The following is a 21292-nucleotide window of genomic DNA, read 5'->3' on the forward strand; positions in this document are numbered from 1 at the left end:
CTACTTTACTTTTTTTTTTTTTTAATATCTACTCACATTAACTTTAACATTACTTTATATTAATATCTCAAAATTTTTAATTACTCATTTATTACGAGATTTTGCGAATAAATCCAAAACTCTTTCATCTTCCCATAATTTTCTGATTTTTTCATTCAGAATTCTATTTTATTAATAAAGTGATTATTCTACTCGTAACTTTTATACCACTGAATATACTCTTCTTTTAATTTTAACTGTATATGTATTTCACTCAAACTTATTGTCAGTCTCTTTTCACAACTAATTTTTAATATCCTGATTTTTTAATTAAATAATATTTAGTATCTGAATATTAACTGCTCTATAATATACTAAATATCATTTATAACAAAATATGTTACTGAATGACAAATATTTGATTATAATTGATCATTGATATGTAATTATTATTTTATATGATATAATTGATTTAGTAAATATTGGAACTGTTATAATTTTATAAAAAGAAATTATATAATAATATTTGAAACTTGGAACCTGTACTTTCAAAATCATCAATCATCATTCTATTCTAAAATGTTTCATGAAGTAAGGTTTTCTTCTCGAAAATGTCATATAAAGTATGTATAGAGCATGGAAAATTTTTTCCATGGCTGAATTTACAATAGATTCGAAGATTAAAACCTCCCTTCTATAACGAAAAATTGATGCATAATCCTTTCTCGCCATTTTATTGAATTTTGAACATTAAACTTACATAATGAAAATTCAAGAATTCGTAACATTTCGTTATATTTGATTTCGTCTGATATTCAATAAATTGGCGAAAGAAAACATTTGGCAAGTTTTGAGGGGTCTTCAAATTCATTGTAGATTGAGTCATGAAAAAATTTTTTCAGTGTTATAACAATTTATAACATTTTTGATTTATAACATTTTGCCATCTGCTATATAATTTACAAACATGTTAAAATAAAATGAATGATATATTTATATAAATGACTATATTATATATTTATATATATATATATATATATATATATATATAAATGAATTATAATTATGCTAAAAGCAGAGGCTTCAAATTTTAAAATGGGCCATAAGTATATTATTGTACGATTCCTTTTTACAAAATTAGAACAGTTTAAATATTTGAGAATATTGGGAGTCACTGTAGATACAGACGCGTTCAAAACGATTAAATAAAATAAATGAAAATTTTTTTCAGTTTATACAAAAACACAAAACATAAACATAATAAAATAAAATATATGGTATATATTTTTCTTCTGAATTGTTCAAATTATATTCAGGCTACTGACCTTAATAATTGAAATCAGCGAGGTGTGCCTCTTTGTAAATCAGATTACATGTTAATGAATGTACACGCACCAGCAGCTATGTGCGTGAATAAACAAATCTAACGGGAACTTAACTCACGGTAAAGCAAACATACCTCAAACATTAGAAATACGATATACAGTACGTGTACAGAGTCATTTAAATGAGAATACTGTAAAATCTCTAAGCCATTTGGATAACTGAGAAGCTGGATAAAAGAGGTTCACTAGCTTCCTTCATATTCCACTCTTATTTATTTGTGTAATAAGAGATAGTAATAAGTAATAAGATAATAAGTTTGTTCGTACAAATGAATAAACTAATATTTACTAATAATACTTTATATTTATAGTTTATAAACTAATATAATATTCAGGATCTATTGTGTCTAAATACATTCGTTATTGATATTTTTGTAAAAAAAAGTCCTTAGAAAGTTGAAACTATTTCATGAGTCACGTGCAATGACAGTACAAATCTTTTCTCAAAGTTACTTTCTTTAGAAAATTTTAAGATCATTTTTGAAAATATTGCGTACAAAGGACAAAGGAAGATACAAAATATTCTGTATGTTTATATGTCTTCTCTTTCATGTACTAAGTTTGATGGAATTGTAATTAAAATATAAACTTAAATATTTTGCGCAGATGCTCTCATACTTTTTTGTATAGGATAAGAAAACATATCGGTTGATATATAAAAACGTATTCCATTTAAAAAACAATCTGATCCTAAAATCTTATGAAAAAGTAAGTTTAAGAAGAAATTTGTCCTATTATTTCATTTAATCTAAAGATCTTTCTTTTTAAATTATAAAGGACTAAGGTATTTATATATTTTATATATATATATAATATCATATATTATATTTTTATATTTGTTTTGTAAAAATATGAACAAATAAGATGTTTAGACCATGTTCCAATTTAAATGCCGTAATAATAATAATAAACTTTGTATAATAATAATAATAAAAATAATAAAAAGATTTTTGTATATGACTCAAAAATTAAATTCGAGTGTTAGCTAGGTGAAACAGAAAAAAGCAAACTTCATTCAGAATCAGAGCAATTCTAACAGCATATTTAACCTTTTCAATTAGGAATGATAGGTTGATTTATCATTGAAAAATTGGAAGATTTTTATAGTTCCATACCAGTTAACTTGTCTCGAGACTTTTCAATGGCGGATTAACTCATTATTCTCTATTAAAAGATTAAAATTTATAGAAATTAGCGAGGTGTAAATATTCAGGTGTAAATTCCTATATTATATTATATCATGGTATAAATATATTATACTATAATATATTATATTACATCATGACATGAATTACTCGTAGCTTGTTTCTGTATTTCAAAATTGCACATAAAAATTCAACTCAAATACCTGTAGAATATACATTTTTCTCACTCTCGTTACAAATATGAATGAATTAAATTGTAAAAAAGTATCATTACAGTTAAATAATTAAAGAGTCAATTTATCTTGTTAGTGAATAACGAAATATTGGAAGAGAAGATGCGAGAAATAAAAAAAAAAATAATGAGAATGACGGAAATAGATCAAAAATCCCCGCACAAATTTATGGTATGGAATTCGCGATAAAAAATTAAAATCGTGATCTCGATGGAGTACTCTCTCGAATTTACGGGTACGACTTTTAGGAACATGATTTTTAATTTATCGAAAAAAACTACCGTTCCGCATTTTATTGATCTGAAAACGGAACATGAAATATTAAACGCTACGATCTTTATCTTCACGAAATTTTTTTCTTTTATATAATTTTATTATAGTAATCTAGAAAATAGGATTCTGAATCTTTTAACAATACAATAAATTGGATTCCTATTTATACCGAAATTTATCGATTTTCAAAATAAAATCAAATATATGTAATACTATTAAACACATAAAACATATAATATAATTCACAATGAATATAATATAATATGCATAAAATATTGTTTCACTATATAATAATATATTGAAATACTGATTATAAGGATAAAATATAAATATAAATAAGAAATTTAAAAACAACAAAAATGTGTTTCATATATATTATATATAGTAGAATGTATAGTGACTCTTAAAAAACTTTACCATACATGTAAAACGTGCAAAATATTTTGAAATAATTTTAAATATGACTGCTATAATCATATTACATAAATTATATTATATAAATTCAAACCAAGAAATGCACATAAAAATATACCATACATATAAAACAAAATATTCTAAAATAATTTTAAATATGACTGCTATGATTATATTACATAAATTAGATTACATGAATTCGAAATCAATCTAAAAATGTATATATAAAAATTACAAAATATTTATTGCAAACATTTATATTAAAGTAATATTTAATTTTCACTTAATATTTATTCCTTAAATACTTCTGCAATATATATTTGCAAATATTTATTTAAATATATATTTAAAAAAAGATATTTGCATTAAATATCTTCTAATCTCGACGTATCAGATATGTTCCAAACTTATTTCAATATAATAATTATAATTGGCTCTCATTACAAGACTAATTAAATTTTAAAATATCTGATATAACATGTATAATATATTCATCAAAGATATCTACAAGTATTCGAACATTCTCGTGATTCACTGTACATAATGTACAAAAATATACAGAGTATCCCGTGATTACAGCTATTCTTGACAAGTTTTCAAATTTTTTATTTTCTCGGAAACAAAGGCTTCAATGGAAAAATTTTATTCTTTCTTTTCGACTCGACTTTTCACGTAGAATCACCTTTCACTCGGGATACCCTCTATAGAATATTCGAAGCCATAGCACAACAAGTAAAATAAATTTTTACTTAAGATTCGATTAGAAATATCAATTTACGAACTAACATGCCGTTCTAATTATTATAGAGATGTCGGTTTCAAGTATAGGGGTTAAGAGATCGAAACTAAAACGAGCATCGCAGATAGAGGCTGAACGATGACCCAGAACGCCAGATTTCTCTGGCGGTGTGTATATATTTCCTTTCGTCTCTCCTGGTTTAAATTTGATTTACCTACTTTTGCACGTGCATGTTAAGCTGTATACCTGTCCTCTTGGCCCCCGTGCATTCGAGGTCACATAAATTAACAGCCGTAACACGTACACCTACTGCATATTTATAGAAAACATCACGCGTCTCCTCCATCCGCTGCACAATCTTGCATAATCGTTAAATAACGATTCATTCTCGTAACCAGCGTGTAAATAAGAGGAAATAAGATGCGTATCTACTTACAGAAACAAGCATCGATTTTCTGTTAAATTCAGAAAATCGTAAATGTATACGTACAGCGTAACTGAATACATAATGACAAAAAAATTGTCGATGCATCGAACTGTTGCAACTTCGAAAAAAATATCAAATAACAATCCAATTGGTCTCATTTTAACCACTTGCGTTGACAACTGATTGCGGACCATAACGAGTGACCAGATCGTATACAATAATTTGCTTTCTTTTCGAATTCATCGGTTTATCACTGGATAGAAATTACTAAGAAGCAATAAATTTATTATTTGTTATGTCTGGGTCATATTTCAATATACTTAAAACTGAGAAAACATTGCAATTTTGGGTCAAATATTCTCGACGTGCCTGGCAGAGGTTAACTTGCGCTGGCAACTGGTTCGCGGACCATAACGAGTGACCAAATCGTATACAATAATTCGTCGTTTTCTTTTTCTTTTGAACTTGTCGGTGTGATATCGCTGGATAGAAATTATTAAGAAGTAATCAACTTATTATTTGTTTCACCTGGATTACATTTAAATATACTTAAAACTCAGAAAATGTTGCAATTTGGGACAAAAAATTCTCGACGTGTTAAGAGGTTAAAGCGTGAAGCTTCTATTTTCTAAGACCTAAGTTCGTTTTTTTTTACGTCATGTAAAAATATTTCGAAAATTGTAAAAATTCAAACACCTTTAAAAACATTGCAAAAAATTTTTTCGCGACTTCTGACCCACCATGGTCTTGAAAATTGATATTTTTTTCTATACAACAACCGCTCAAATCTTGCTTAAACGATTTTCCTTTTACCATTTTATTGAACATTGGGATTAGATATAACGAAATGTTTTTCTCGTTTAATCCTAATGTTCAAAGCTCAATAAAATGAGGGAAAAGAATCTTACATCAAATCTTAACGAGTCGTTACAAAGGGGAAACATCAATCTTCAAGACGACAATAGATTTGATGGTGAATAAAATTTTTCAGTGTTTTTACATACGTGTGAATTTTTACAATTTTCTTTTAGAGAAAAAAACACTCTTCTATTTGCCAGGTGATATAAAAACGTTTTGAGGGAAAAAAAAAGTGAGAGTCTCTCACTTTTTTATAATAACCACGGATTGCTACTAATTGTGAATTTCTCCTCACTCTATTTACAAGAACCACGGACCTCTGCCAATTGTGGGTTGATTAAATGAAATACACACTTTTAGTTGACACATATAATATATAAGAAAATAGAACAATATGTATAACAACTCTCGTATACGAAATCACATTCTCACGCATTGGTATTACATTCTCACTCTCTTAACTCTAACTCGCATGTATACACACTTCTTTCCTCGCTCGTGGACAAAGGCATACTACTGCGTAATACTCTTACCATTGTTTCACACCTCACGCACACTCACACGTATAACCTAAAGTCTGATCTACAATCATCAAACCAAATCCTCAAATATAAAACCAAACCCACAAAAAAACAACTCAGGACAAAACAGAAACTTTACACGTTAAAATGAAACAAAGTAGATTATTATATGATAGTTTTTACGAAGTTGTGATAGTTTAAAATATTAATAATTTTTTGACAACATAATGATAAAATTTATTTGGGAAAGCCATACACATTTTGCTTTTTCTGTATAATTCAACGCGTGTTTTCAATTTTGCTCATCACTATATATCGTTGAGAGGCTGACATTCTTTCGAATCGATTGCATGTTGAGCTTTTATGCTTTCTAAACTGTATGACGGGAAATTGGAGCAGATATATTTTCAGATGAAAATGGGACATGCCGTATCAACATCGTCGAATTTTTATGTCGCGCCAGGAAATTGGAGCAGATATATTAATCTCAGAAAGCTAGATTACCGTATTTTTGGGACATAAAGCAGGTGGACGATTCTTTGCTCAAGAATTAACATTTAAATTCGGACAATTCTTGAATTTAAAATATATAGATACTATATCGTGGAGTAATTGAATTTTTACATTTTTATAATTACGATCAGCAAACAATCGGAAGAAAATCCAGTTATAATATCTTAATTATTTATTCAATTCCACGAGCTTTTAAGTTAGGAAATTGATGATATATCTGGTAATTGGTTCTTTCACTAAATGTTGGCATATTATATTTATCCATTTTGCACTCAATATAATTTATAGTGCTGTAATTTTGATTACTTTCTTCGTGATTGATCCTCTTTTATTTTTGATCCGTCCCTTGCTTGTCAATTTGACACAAATTTCTTAACAATCAATCTTACATCACGGTACAAAATTAAATATATATGTCTGACAGTAGTATTATAATTGAACAGAAATTTAATTTATTTACTAATAATATTATATTATATTATATTATATTTACTAATAATTAATAATAATATTATATTTACTAATAATATTTGCTAATAAAAGAATATGCAAATTTAATTATTTTTTGTTCGTCTTTTTACCAATTTGGCACCCATAAGAAACAAATAAGGGTTAAACAAGATATCGTTTAACTGATCTCCTTTGAAACAAAATATCGTGTGTGTTACAAATTTACTATAATATTGAAATATTGTAAATGTTGAATTAAATAACAATATTATACAATTTCGAATTAAAATTAAAATTGAGATATTGAATTAAATAATAATATTATTAACATAACAATATATTAAAATAATAAATAATATTATTAATATAACAATATATTAATATAATAAATAATATTAATATAACAATATATTAATATAATATATATAACAATTTTGAATTAAAATTCAAATTAAAATTGAATTCATTATGATTGTCCTTTATTTCACATGCAATTTTGCATATTCATGTTTATGCAATGTTTATGCAATTTCATATTTTTATGAAATGCTAATAAACTAGAGAAGTGCTCAAGTGCTTCATTCTGAATATTTCGTATACTTTCGCACGTTACGTGCGCGCATAAGTTTTACGAAGCTTTGAAATTTTAAATTTGCCAAGGATGCATAAATATCCGTAGCCTACTAAGTAAATCCTGCAATATGGGAGGGAACCATTAAGGAAAATGAAGGACGTTATTCAATCTCAATAGCCGACTGAACAGGATCGATAACAGGATCATGCATTCCAAATCTCGACATTTATGAACGTGGAAACGGTAAATGTAAATGTAGATATTCTATGTACTTATGGTGAGTAAGAGATTCGAATTTTTTACGATTCGAACTAATGTTAGTATTATTTGAGGCTTTCGAGCGTTATTCAGCAAGCGGTGCAGCTGGTTTTTTTTGTTTTTTGTTACGTGCCTCAGGAGATACACTCTATGTGTAAGAAATACTATGGAAACTACTAATTATGTTGAAAATGTTTCAGACAAAAGTTTCGAGAAAAGTACTGTTATTTTTTATATACAATGAAGAGCATAACTGAACCAACAATAATGAAAAATAATGCTGATAATTTAAACTATTATAACTTTGCAAAAGATAATCATACAATATATTTCATGTTAAAGCATAAAATGACATTTTCGATTTGACTTGATTTTTGATTACTCTGACAGTTTTGAGTTTCTTTTTCTCAGAGATGATTTTACATCGTGTATTGGATAGAAAAGTTTGAAAATTCAAACATCTTTAAAAACATTTAAAATCTTTTTTTCGTAAGTAAATCTAATGCCATTATTTTGAAGAATAAAATCTTTTCTTTATTACGAGCCACTTGCTACACAATTTTTTTCAGTATTTATTCACAACTTTGAATATTAAAATTAAATGACAAAAATTTTAAAAATCCTAACATTTTTATCATCTAATCTTCAATGTTCAATAAAAATGACGAAATATATCATGCAGATTTTATTGTAAAGAGATATTTTTTTTAAATTTTTTATTTTTCTCGAAAATTGCAAAAATTTTCATTTTCATTTTGAAAAATAAAGTCTCCTCTTGGCAACGAGCCTTTAGAAAATTATTATATAAATTTTTTTTAGTATTTTATTGAACTTTGAATACTATGATTAAACAACAAATTTTAAGATTTCAATCTACAAGACTATGGGTAAATTTTTTACTGCTTTTAAAGACACTTGAATTTTTAATTTTCAGGAAATGAAACATGATATATTCACTTTCCTATTCACATGATACAAAATTATCTTTGGAAAAAATGAACTCAAAGCTGAGATAGTAGAGACCTCAAGCAATGAGAGGAATTATATGAATTGTTATTTTCAACGAAGTTGGAACAGTTAAAATGTTTCGATCATTTTTCATCATTATTAGTAACTTCATTGTGATTAGCATTTTTATAAATAAACGTGAAATTTTATAAATGTGAAACAACGCATTTTTGGAGATTTAAATGATTTTTCATAAAATATGTAGATAAAAATTTGTGTAGTTTTGCCTATTTTCTTTACTTTGATGAAAATTTGCTTTAATCGTCGGTAGTTCTACTATTGATAAATCAGCTAATCAATTTAAAAAAGTCTCAGAAATGCTCTGGCAACAAAAGTTTAGATTAAAGGACTGTATTGCTAGAATTTTAAAACTAAACTTAAAATAACACGAAAACAATTTTCCACCAGCGCCAGAGAGTCCCAATCGTATTTTCCAACTTCGAGGGTCTACAATCTACGAAGTATCGCACACACGCGGAGAACTTTACGTCGGAGAAATCAGAAGAAGCATATCTAAAAAGACACTCAGGAGATGTTGCGAATTGAAGTACATATATATATATACAATTTGAGAGGCACCGAAAATTTACAAAATGCATACACAGAGGTGGACAAAAATATTCGTGCACTCGATGTTTTAAACCGTTTAAACTTCGTGAAACAAAATCGTACACAACAATCTCATTTCAAGCAGTTACAAATCAAAGTTGGGCAAAAAATTAATCAGAGATTAAATTTCTCCAATAATCTTTAATCGCGATTACAACTTTATTGTTAGTCATAAATAACGATTATTAAATTCTTAATTGCCATTAACGATTAAGTTTCCCTTTCAATTTTAATCGTCATTTGACACCTCATTGACGTTTGGTCACTCGTTATGGTCCGCAATCAATTGCCAGCGCAAGTGGTTAAAAACGAAACTTGCTGAAATTATTATTGTAAAAAAATTAACATCTCCCATATGCACAACCAAATACACATGTATATACATACATATATATACATGTATATACACAACCAAATACATACATATATATACATGTATATACATTTTCAAGTACAGTCTAAGCACATTTCAATGAAATTACAATTAAATTCGATGTAATAACGAACAACTGATACTTGCCAATTAACAGTATTAATTAATTAAGTCAATTATTTTTTCGGCAGTTAACTGTAACTTTCTTCAATCAACGACTGACAGTTACCATTATTAATCGATGAAATCAATCGCCGATTTCTTGGCGATTTTTTTTATTTGTCAATCAGTCAATTCAACTAAAAACTTTCAACGATTAATGGCCACTGTAGCTTTACACCATAGCTTTGGATGATTGCAAAACAAGAAAAGTTTAAGAAAATAAAATTATATTTTACTTTATATTACTTTATTTATTATATTACTATATAATTTTATTTTATATTACATTTTATGACATGTTTTTATTAGTAACTGCCAAAAATTTGAACTAAATATACAAAGAAAAATAAGGCAATCATTTAACTATTTTTGTTTTGTAATCCTAATGTTCGAAGTTCAGTAAAATAGTGAACAAAAATTGTACAGTTAGTTTAGAGAGATCCTTCAGACTTCAAGCTTCAAAATTATCGTAAGACAATTTTTTCAGAGGCATTTGAATTTTTGTAATTTTTACATGTAAAGGTATGCTTGAAAAAAAAAAATGTCAAAATGAACAGCTTCAGATTTTAAAATGAGGCCAACTGTATTGTCGTACGACTTCTTTTCATAAAATTATAACAGTTTAGACAATTTTTTATCCAGTGTACGAATAATTTCGTCCACCTGTGGACATGTAATATGTAAAAGTATATAAAATTAAAAGTATATAAAATTCAAAGTAGAACACGCGATTTAAGAGATGATACAAATTTTTATTGCATTTCTTCAGATATTCATGAAAATATGAAATTGCATAAACACAATTATTTCGCGCCTCCGTTACGAAATAGAAAAATATAAAAAATATATAATATGTGATATATAAATGTATAATATATAATATACAAATATATAATATATAATAATATATAATTTAAAAATATAAAAAACGCTAGATCGCAAGATTGCAAAATTATTGTAATAGAAATCATAAAAAACTCAAGCAACATCAACCGGGATAGCCATCAGTTTAATTCTAAACCAATTACGTTACTCAATTTGATCGCGCATAAAAGATCCTTGGGAGAAAACAGTCCCGTAAATATAAAAGTTCGAATTTGTTATTACAAAGATATACGACGAACTGAAGAGATATAAAAACTTGTGAAAAAGAATGAACACTTTTTATTTATAACAAGTTTTACATATTATACTACAGTGTTCATTACAAACAAATTTTGTATATATGTGATAAATTGATGTAAATTTGTTGAATGAAGAATACTCAGTTTTTTTTATCGTATGTGACATACTCGGAGCGCTTTCTTTTCTCATAAATTTTTCTTCTAAATTTTTCATTATATATCGTGTCGTTAGTATTCGAGTATTTTTATTCTTCAACATATTATCAGTGCATTTCCTAGATAAAAATTTATTTTTTAATACTAATATCGACAAGTTTTATTCAAATCATATTTTTATTCACAACTTTTTAATAAACAGCGACCACAAAGTAAAATTTAATTTAAGGGTACTGACCTTGCTAACATATTTCAAAATCATTGCAATCAGAAGAGTATGTACAGTGAAGTAAATATTTAAATTTAAAAATTTCAATATTTACATTTAAGAGCTAACATTGTTTGAAGCATACTTGTTCCGATCTTTTTTTTTTTTCTTGGCCGACTGGATTAAATTACTATACTGCGAGTTTTATTGAACATTCAAAAATATAATTAAAGAAATGAAACCTAGATAAAAATTTGTTTTTTCTACTGAATATTATAATACTCTGGACATTTTATATATTTTTTTGCATATCATGTGCATTTTTACCACTTTCAAAATTTCCATAAATGTATCAAGATCTTACTGTGATCAGTAATCCGGAACATGAACTAGAACCGGAACAGAACTATATATAGAATGTACTTTCTGACATATACTAATATAATACATCCTTTAACTCTTGAAAAAGCTTGGTCTACGCCCAGAGCCTCGAATAATAATAATGATAACATTTAGATTGAGGTTCGTAATAAAAAAAATTCAATGTTAATCGAAACGAATCAAACATATCGCAGATTTTAATGCGATCAATACGCGGATAAAATGATCGTGATAACGTGAAATGGCAATCGTGCTCGTAATTTTTCTTCTCCCATCGTATCGAACGAGATTATTACGTATCGTGAGAACTAATTGTTATTTAGTTTGTTGTTACAAGTTAGATTATGATATAATTTACAATTTTCTTTCTTTTTCTAACAGTTCCTTTCTACAACTTGAACTTTTGAACAAAAATATTTGAATCAGTTGTACTTCAAAAAGAAAAAAAGGACAAACATTTTCGAGAGGATATTACTATCCGAATTAGTTTGTTTGATTTTTCAATTTCAAATAAATTATTTTTAAATAATCTGCGAATCACGAATACTTATATAAATTCATACTTTAACAAATTAATATACTCATACCTAATTGATTTATAAATGAAGGGATATTGATTAATGATTTATTTCAATCGCAACCTCAATGACAAATATTATATTTTACTCGTAAAAATATTTTATTTTTACTAAATATCTTATATTTTCTATATATATATACATATAATGAATAACATAATTGAATTAATAACAATGAAAAATTGTCAATAATTTAAACTGCTGTAACTTCGTAAAAAAAAAAAAAAAAAAACATATGACAATCCACGTGATCTTATTTTAGTTTAATCTCATCAATCTAATTGTAAGATCTTTAGACTTTAAAATAATCTCTATCGAGTTCGTTTTTTCAAAGATGATTTTATTCGTGTAACGAGTGGGAAAGTAGGCATATTTTTTTTGAAAATTGTAAAAATTCAAATGTCCCTAAAAGCAATAAAAAATTTTTTTCGTGGCTTAAAAGAGTAATACATAAAAAGATAGAACCTATTGATTTGTCAATTTTTATTTAATGTGCAACACAAATGAAAATTATATTACGTATACATCTTCTTACAGTGTTTTTATTTATACAATTATACTGGTGAAATTAAAATGTTGGCAGGCAATATATATTTATCTAAAAAAATGTAAAAATTGAAGAAAATTAGTGATCCAAAATGATAATATATAAAAAAAATGGTATGCAGAACAAAATTCACCAGTTTTGTTTATTATTCAACACTTTTTTATCATAGAAATCATGCGTCTTGGCAGAGATTTAAATAATTTTTTAATCTCTTTTTTGTTTCAGTTGATGCCATTCATGTTTAATGCATTGTTTTAATTTATTCATGCTTTACGGTTTTTATTATTTTTGCCATGTGATCAGTAACATTGTCAAAATATAAAATTATTTTCTTGTGGCATGTTTGTTTATTTACTCCTTGATGACTTAAATATTTTTATATTTATACGTAAAATATAATTATTTTATTTTTGATAATTATTATTATTTTTTATTAAATATTCATCTACATCAGTTTTTCGAGGACTTGACAATTGAATTTTTTTTCTCAAATCGTAATAATAATAGTTAAAACCGTCCATCCATATTAAATTTATATTAATATTAAATTCGTTTCGAAAATATTATTTTTCGCCATCTTCTTTTCAAATGAACATGCTTCTCCGCAAACTGCAGTCGAACCGTTTTATTCTGATCAATTAACTCAGATTTCAATTAACTCTTCTGTACCATAATTATTTGGATTTTTGACAAACTTGCCCGTTTCATTTCTGCTTTCATTTAAAATTTTAGCAATTTTTGCCATCAAATACTTTAGAGTTGTAGGTTTTTCATTTTTACTCAATTTTTATCCACGACTCATTCTTTATTACTGTCTTTGCGTTGTATTATATACTGTTTAATGGAGACTTTACAGCTACTGTTAACATTTCTTGTGTAGATTTACAACTGAGAAACGAAAACGTATTACATACATGTCCTTAGGGTCAGCAATGTTTACATCTTTCTTCATAATGTTTCTTAAAAACGAATACCGCGCATAATCTTCAGTATATTTACAGTTATGTGTATGTAGAATATAATTGATTTACTAACATGTATGATTTACTATATTTAATGCGGTATATTAACAAGAAAAAACATAGTGTCCTTTTTTTTTTTTTTTTTTGGACTTTAAATCAACGATGACCTGAAATCTTCTCTTTACAATGACCTTCTTCACGATTTTTTTACTATTTTATTTAAAGATTAAATGATAAAATGTTAGAATTTCTTGAATTTTTGTCGTTTAATTCAAATATTCAAAGTTCAATGAAATACTGAAAAAAACTAGCAAGTGTGTGGCAAGTAGCAAGACAGAAAACAAAAAAGATTTTTACAATTTTCAAAGAAAAAATACCCTCACTTTCCCACTTATTACACGATGTAAAATGTCTTTGGAAAAAACAAACTCAAAAATGTCGAAATAGAAATTCCATGCTCTGGCACGTGAAATCAATTATTTTGTTACATGATTTTCTTCTATAAAATTACTACAATTTAAATTGTCGAGAATTTTTCACTGTTATCAGTTCAATTACGCTCTTCATTGTATCGCCAATATAATCGTAATAATAATGTCATTAAGAATAATGAATAAAATTTCAAAATGTTCTTCATAAAGCACACGCACGAAAAATGTCTGCGAAACTTCGAATAATTTCTTGAACTTTTGCAAAGTTCGTGACACTGTGATATATAAGATCGATAAGGGTAATTTCCTCGAGAGACGAATAAAAGCACGAGCTACTATTTCCATTTTGGTGGAACGAAACACTGCCCGAATTCTTCGCGTGCCGTAACGTTACGCAAGTCCGAGAATCGATGTCTGTAATTTGCAGCAAAGGGAAGGTAATTAAGCTCTGTTGCTCGATCGTTTCAGTAATTTACGTGAAATCGCCTTGAATACCGACGTAGACACGTGTACGCTACAACACGGGAATTCCATTTAACGATATTGTTAATTTGCCCAAAATGGCAATCGCAATTTAAGTTCACAATCTCTTTCGTGATTCTGTCAGAATATACAGGGTGTTCTATATAACCGAATAAAAATCTTTTTACCGCCTTTGTTTCCGAGAAAATCGAGTTCAAAAATTTATCAAGTGTACTCTGACATCCTATGCGCAAAAATAAGTAAAAAAAGTGCAAAATAAAATTTTTTTTTTTTCATTTATTTTCGAGAAAATAAACTTTGAATATTTTTCGAAAATTGCCTTGATACTTGATAAGTTTCTTCAAACTCTCTTCTCGACATGCGTGGCACGTTAAAATACTGAGGGCGTAAAAATACTGTTTGCTTTAATAATTATATCTAAACTGGCTAAACCTGACAGATTCCTTCCACTTTTTGTTATTTTGTATAAAATTAGTTTTTTTTTTTTTTTAGTCACAAGATAATATTACAATTATGAAAATACGCTTACCACGTTTCTTCTTGCATTCTTTATATTTAATAGGTTTTTTTGTATATGCATAGACTGAGCGAGAGAAGGATTTAAGAAACAAATTCTTCCCATCTGGAGCTATGAGCTATGAGCTATGAGCTAGATGTAGCACATGTGGGCAATCGAAACTAATAATAGACTCTGGGTCTGTGGACGATCGTCTACACTTTATGTACGAAGCTTCACATTATACTTTACACGAGGAACTTTGGAGTTCAACTCCACTCATCCAGAACCTGCGATTCTCATATTTCTAATACGCAATAATCCTAGATATTCTAAATATGTCCATTCCTTTGTCCATTTCAAATGTATATCCTTTTTCTCTTTTACCATGCTCATTCTCTTAGTGAATCTGCTGATGCTTTGTACTGAAATTTTCTTTTTAAAGAAACTCACTTCTTCGCATAACTTTTTTATTATTCTTCTTTCTTTCTTTCTATTGCCTCAGTTAATGTGATTCTGCTACTTTCTGTATTTCCTTCTTTTTGAGATTTCTGCGTGTTTTTTCTTCCGTTTCATTGTTGCATTGATTTTTATTACCGAAATTCCTCTTTTTATGTTGCTTTCTCTTCATTCTTGCATCAACAGTATCACACTGCACGTAAAAATTACACGAACGTTCTCAAAAAAAAAAAAATTGAAAATTGGATACGCAAACGTCACAAATTAATTTTATCATTTACTCAATAATTACAAATCACAAATTACTTGTTTCAACTTTCGGAACATAGTTTAATTCTTGACCAATTTTACGACCTTTCAACTGTTTATTAAGCAAAAGTGAAGACCTTAACGCGCATGATCAATCATATACAATAATTTTATGGTCACCATTGAGTCGCGTTTCACGTTGAGAGGTTAAGCACGATTCACTGTAGCATGTCCAACTAACTGATCCACATCTGTGTTACAACTTAACCTCTTACGCTTACGAATGACGTGCCACGCACGTCGAGAACTTTTTATCCCAAAATTGCAATATTTCTTCAGTTTTAAGTATATTTAAGTATAACCCAGGCAAAACAAATATAATAAATTTATTACTTCTCAATAATTTCTATCCAGTGATATCACACCGACGAATTCAAAAAGAAAGCGACGAATTATTGTGTACGATTTGGTCGCTCGTTATGGTCCGCAATCAGTTGCCAACACAAGTAGTTAACCTCTTGCCAAGTACATCGAAAATATTTGTCTCAAAATTGCAATATTTTCTCAGTTTTAAATATATTTAAGTATAACCCAGGCAAAACAGATAATAAATTTATTACTTCTCAATAATTTCTATCTAGTGATATCATATCGACGATATTCAAAAAGAAAGCGACGAATTATTGTATACGGTTTTGGTCACTCGTTATGGTCCGCAATCAGTTGCCAACGCAAGTGGTTAATGTAACGCAGCTGCGTTGAAATGAATTAAGAGTTCATAGTATAATGCTCAGTATCTCCATCTGTCACTTGGGAGAGCTATAAAATATTGAATCACTACTGTGTTTTTAGTAATTGAGTCTGTAATACTATCTGTGTTACAACTAGAGCCGCATTGAAATGGGTTAAGAACCCGTAGTTTAGTTGAGAGTTTAGCTTTAGTTGAAACGTTTTTAATGAAAAGTGACTGAAGCAGTCTTTTGAAAAGTGAGTTATTTCTTTTTTTTTACCGTCTTTTTATAAAAATGCTGAAAGCTGCAGCCAATCAGATTCAATTTTCCCTCCAAGTTGCCTAGAACGGACTGCTGTTATTTACAATGCTGCCTAGACGTTACTCTACAGATGGTTTACACATGGTATCAGGGTGTTCGAGCATGGTTTGGTGATGGTTGGAGCCAGCAAGGCTTCAACAGTCACTATGCTATGATAGAATTTTCATCCAAGGTTTTTTCCTTATCAATTTCATTAAGTGCGATCGTATAAAGTTCACTACAACTGAATAACATACTTCTCGATCTCAAATCTATAATTTTAATGGACGCATAATCTGAAGAATAATATATGTGAAATGTAACTACTCTCACAAGTTATGAATTATGAATCATAATCTGTAGAAGCAACATGTGATAAAGCACATTTTTTTATTTTTAAAATTCAATATATTACGAAACAGTTATTTTCTTATTAAATTTGATTATAGATTTCTCCTAAAAAATATTTATATCAAAAATACTTATCATATTTTAGCGTTTTCATAAAATTTCGTAAATTTATTATCTTTTGCTAAAAATTTACAGACTTATTATCTTTTGCTAAAAGTCTTGTACCTTTCAAAAAATTTTTTGAACAGTTGACTGTTTTAATTACTTGGACATTAGGAATCATAGCAATTTAGGCTTGATTATTTAATTTTTAATTTGATTGAAATTTATTGCTAATCTTTATCAGGAAGAATTTAAAACAAAAAGTAAAATTAAATATCTAAAAATTTTAATGATCTATAAATATAAATTATTCGAGGACTAAAGTATGTCCTTTCAACAATTGAATAAACATAAATAGTCAAATGCAAAGTAAATAAAGAAATTAATTACAAAAATTAAATAGTAAAATAGAAAAATGAAATCAGACATCCAAAAATTTTAATAATCTGTGCAATAAAAAATAAAAATCAGTCATCTAAAATCAATGATGTTATTTAAAGATTACATCCTCTTAATAATTGAGCAAATAATAAAATACAAAGTAAATAAAGAAATTAATTACAAAAATTAAATAGTAGAATACAAAGTGAAGCTGAATATCCAGAAATTTTAGTTTTCAAACGTTACATTCCATTTTGTCAACTACATTCTATTTAAAAAAAAAAAATAGAGTGTTGCATGCAGCCCTGAAAGTATCATTGCATGAATTGAACTACATAATACTTCAATTTAGGAACATATTATACTGTGGAGGTTACTGTGACAGTAGGAAGCTCGTTGGTTGCACCAGCTAGTTAAAAGTTATCCCTCTGTATCGTCGGTATGGTATCTAGAACACGGGGGAATCAATCTATCGGGCAAGTAGGCCTCGTAACTCACGATCTCTCTGATAATCCTCACCTAACGATCCACCGTCATCGTTCCTCGTCCCGTTATCAAGATGCGAATAACGCGGTGCTACATGGTCAAACATTCGCGATTTTTAGATAAATCACGTAGGGTAACGTGCTTGAAAAGTACCGAGTGGCACTGCTGATTCTCAAAAACGTGAACAGAAAAGAAACAATGCAAGTTTCGAAAAGCTAAAATACATATAGGCTGTCATGTGAGCGGTGATATATATCGTATAACCGACCAGAGGATAATTCTACATGCAAAAACAAACTGACATTCTTTTCATTCGAAACTCGTTTTCGAGAAAATGGAGCTTGAAAATTTGTCACAATATTTGTGTTTGGTTACTCTCAAATTCATCTTCTAGACCAGGAACTGACAGGAGGTTATTCTAAGCACAGAAATAAGAAGGATAAAATTTTTTCCATTCAGAGTTCTTTTTAAAAGAAATAGACACTGAATGTGTTTAGAATTAGTTAAGAATTAGCTTGTGAACTTTTCAAATTTAATTTTCTTAGAAATAAAATATTTCTCATGAAAAAACTATTTTACGTTTTTAATATATTTTTATCTTGCAAATAAAATAGCCCCCTTTCGATTATTCGTTTCTGTCCAATTCAAAATGTTGTTCTTTCTTATTCTTTCACGTATAATTAAATCTTCTTTTCGTTTGTATGATTCAGCCAATGTTCGGTAACGAATATGGAATAACTCAGAGATCTAGCTAAGTATAGTATATACTATACTTTTATGTAACATTATATACTATAATGTCACATAAAAATTTCGATTGCATATAAGCGCAAAAATGTGTCCTCTGTATTTCAGATTTTTAAGAGTATGACTATCTAGAAACTTTTTAATTTTTTAATTGCTGACATAACTTTTAATTTTTTAATGCCGACCAAAAAATACCGAGTCAAGTTAATGTAATTTGGTTAGGTTTGAGAGAAAAAAAATATTAAAATTCTGTAAAGAATAATAATTACAAAATTCAAAAAGGAATATATCAGGTAATAAAGGGACATAACATGTAGCAAATGTTACATATTTTATATATTTCTTACTAAATAATTCAAAAAGAAAATATTTTAAAAATTAAAAACTGAATAATGTACCTATCAACTTGCTTTAGTCTGCAATTTTTAACGAAGCATATTCTAGCATATAATATAATAAGCGAAGCATATTATATCGAAGTACTTTTTTATAAAAGAAGGAGCTTTAAGTGAAAAAAATTTTATTCCACGTTCTTTATTTATTTTTGCATGTAGGATAATCTCTTGTTTTTTTTATTCTTTCTTGTCACGTTTAGAATTAACTAACTCCAAATGTACTTAATGAATTTTCAAACTCGATTTTCTCGAAAGCAAAGCACATAAAAAAAATTTATTCTCTATATAAAAGAATTTTATAATAAAAATATTATAATATTATAATAAAATAAAATATAATAGAATATAATAAAAATATTAAAGGTATAATAAAATATAAAAATAAAATATTAAAATATTAAAATATAATAAAAATATTAAAAATATAGTAAAATATAATAAAAATATTAAAGATGTAATAAAATATAATAAAAATATTAAAGATGTAATAAAATATAATAAAAATATTAAAGATGTAATAAAATATAATAAAAATATTAAAGATGTAATAAAATATAATAAAAATATTAAAGATGTAATAAAATATAATAAAAATATTAAAGATGTAATAAAATATAATAAAAATATTAAAGGTACAATAAAATATAATAAAAATATTGAAAAGTTTTGTTCTTTCTTTTTCGACTTATTTCTGGAGACATGTAGAATCACAGGAACATCCTATATAAAAGGTAAACGATTTATCAGAGAACGAAGAAACCAGAACCGATACGATTCAGATAAAAATTCTGTGGTAAGAAAAATCTGCCGAGTCAGGTAAGCCCGTTGATTTATTTATTCAAACCGTGCGATAAGATACCGAGAAAACCTTGGACGCTAAAAAATTGACGATTGTAAAGGAAGAAGCAGAATTTCAGAGTCGACCTCATTTACCACAGACCCAGTTCTGTAACGTGGAATATTTATATATCCTTACTTTATGGAAAGCGTAAACTTCTGTGAAATCCACGGAAACCAAATGAAATGACCGACTAATCTCTGAGAATCGTGAGCAAATATTAAAAGTCGGACGATTGCAGAAGAATTCGGTCAGGACAAAATTAAACTGGCGATTTGGCAGCATTCGTGGAGGATCGGGAAACAATTTCGGTGCGGTGTCAAGGCTGCCTTCTGTTTAATAATAGAAAATGGATGAACGAGAGTGGGATCGTGGTAAATATTGTCAAAAACACAAAAGGCTCACAGAAATATTTCGAATACTTGTAGAAAAGGTATTCTAAATGTGATACGTTACATTTCTCGAAAGTTGTTTGTCTCAGAGGAGCAATTAGGTCTGTTGTCATCCAATTGATTTTGGGATTAAATACATGCTTCTGCTATTTCCACTTGCACATCTGAAAAATATAAATAACATCAGTTATACAGGGTGTTCCTGAAATTAACTTGAATTTAGCTAACAGTAGATACGACGACAGGAAAGAATAATTAACAAGAGGTAGTTCTATGTGCGAAAATAAGTAAAAAATTTAAAATAAAATTGACACTTAAAATCTCATTTCCATACATTTTATTAATAATTAATATCTTTCGTTAAAAGTTTGCCTTAGTACTTGAGAAATTTTCAAACTCGATGTTCTTGGAAACGATGCATGTTACAAAAAAATTTTATTCTACCATTCCACTTTTTATTCATTTTCGCATATAAAATTACAACTTCTTGATAATTCTTCTCTGGCATGTCTAGAACTAACCAAATTCAAATATACTTGAATAAATTCTCAAAATCGATTTTTTTGGAAACAAA

At 27.6% G+C, this 21292-nt stretch overlaps 1 protein-coding gene across 2 annotated transcripts in view; it reads right to left on the bottom strand.

The window, feature by feature from the left end:
- LOC122528017 (ADP-ribosylation factor-like protein 4C) overlaps positions 1–20883 on the bottom strand; it is a 55119-nt gene extending 34236 nt beyond the window's left edge. The window contains exon 1 of one of the 2 annotated variants that reach the window (XM_043652689.1): positions 20783–20883. The gene's annotated coding sequence lies outside the window, so the exon portion shown is untranslated. Of the gene's footprint in view, positions 1–20777 lie in introns of both variants that reach the window. The other variant, XM_043652690.1, reaches the window with a different exon arrangement.
- Between the last annotated feature and the right edge of the window lie 409 nt (positions 20884–21292).

The sequence above is a fragment of the Frieseomelitta varia genome, unplaced genomic scaffold (assembly GCF_011392965.1).
Source record: "Frieseomelitta varia isolate USP_RPSP 00005682 unplaced genomic scaffold, Fvar_1.2 scaffold_244, whole genome shotgun sequence".
Lineage (NCBI taxonomy): Eukaryota > Metazoa > Arthropoda > Insecta > Hymenoptera > Apidae > Frieseomelitta > Frieseomelitta varia.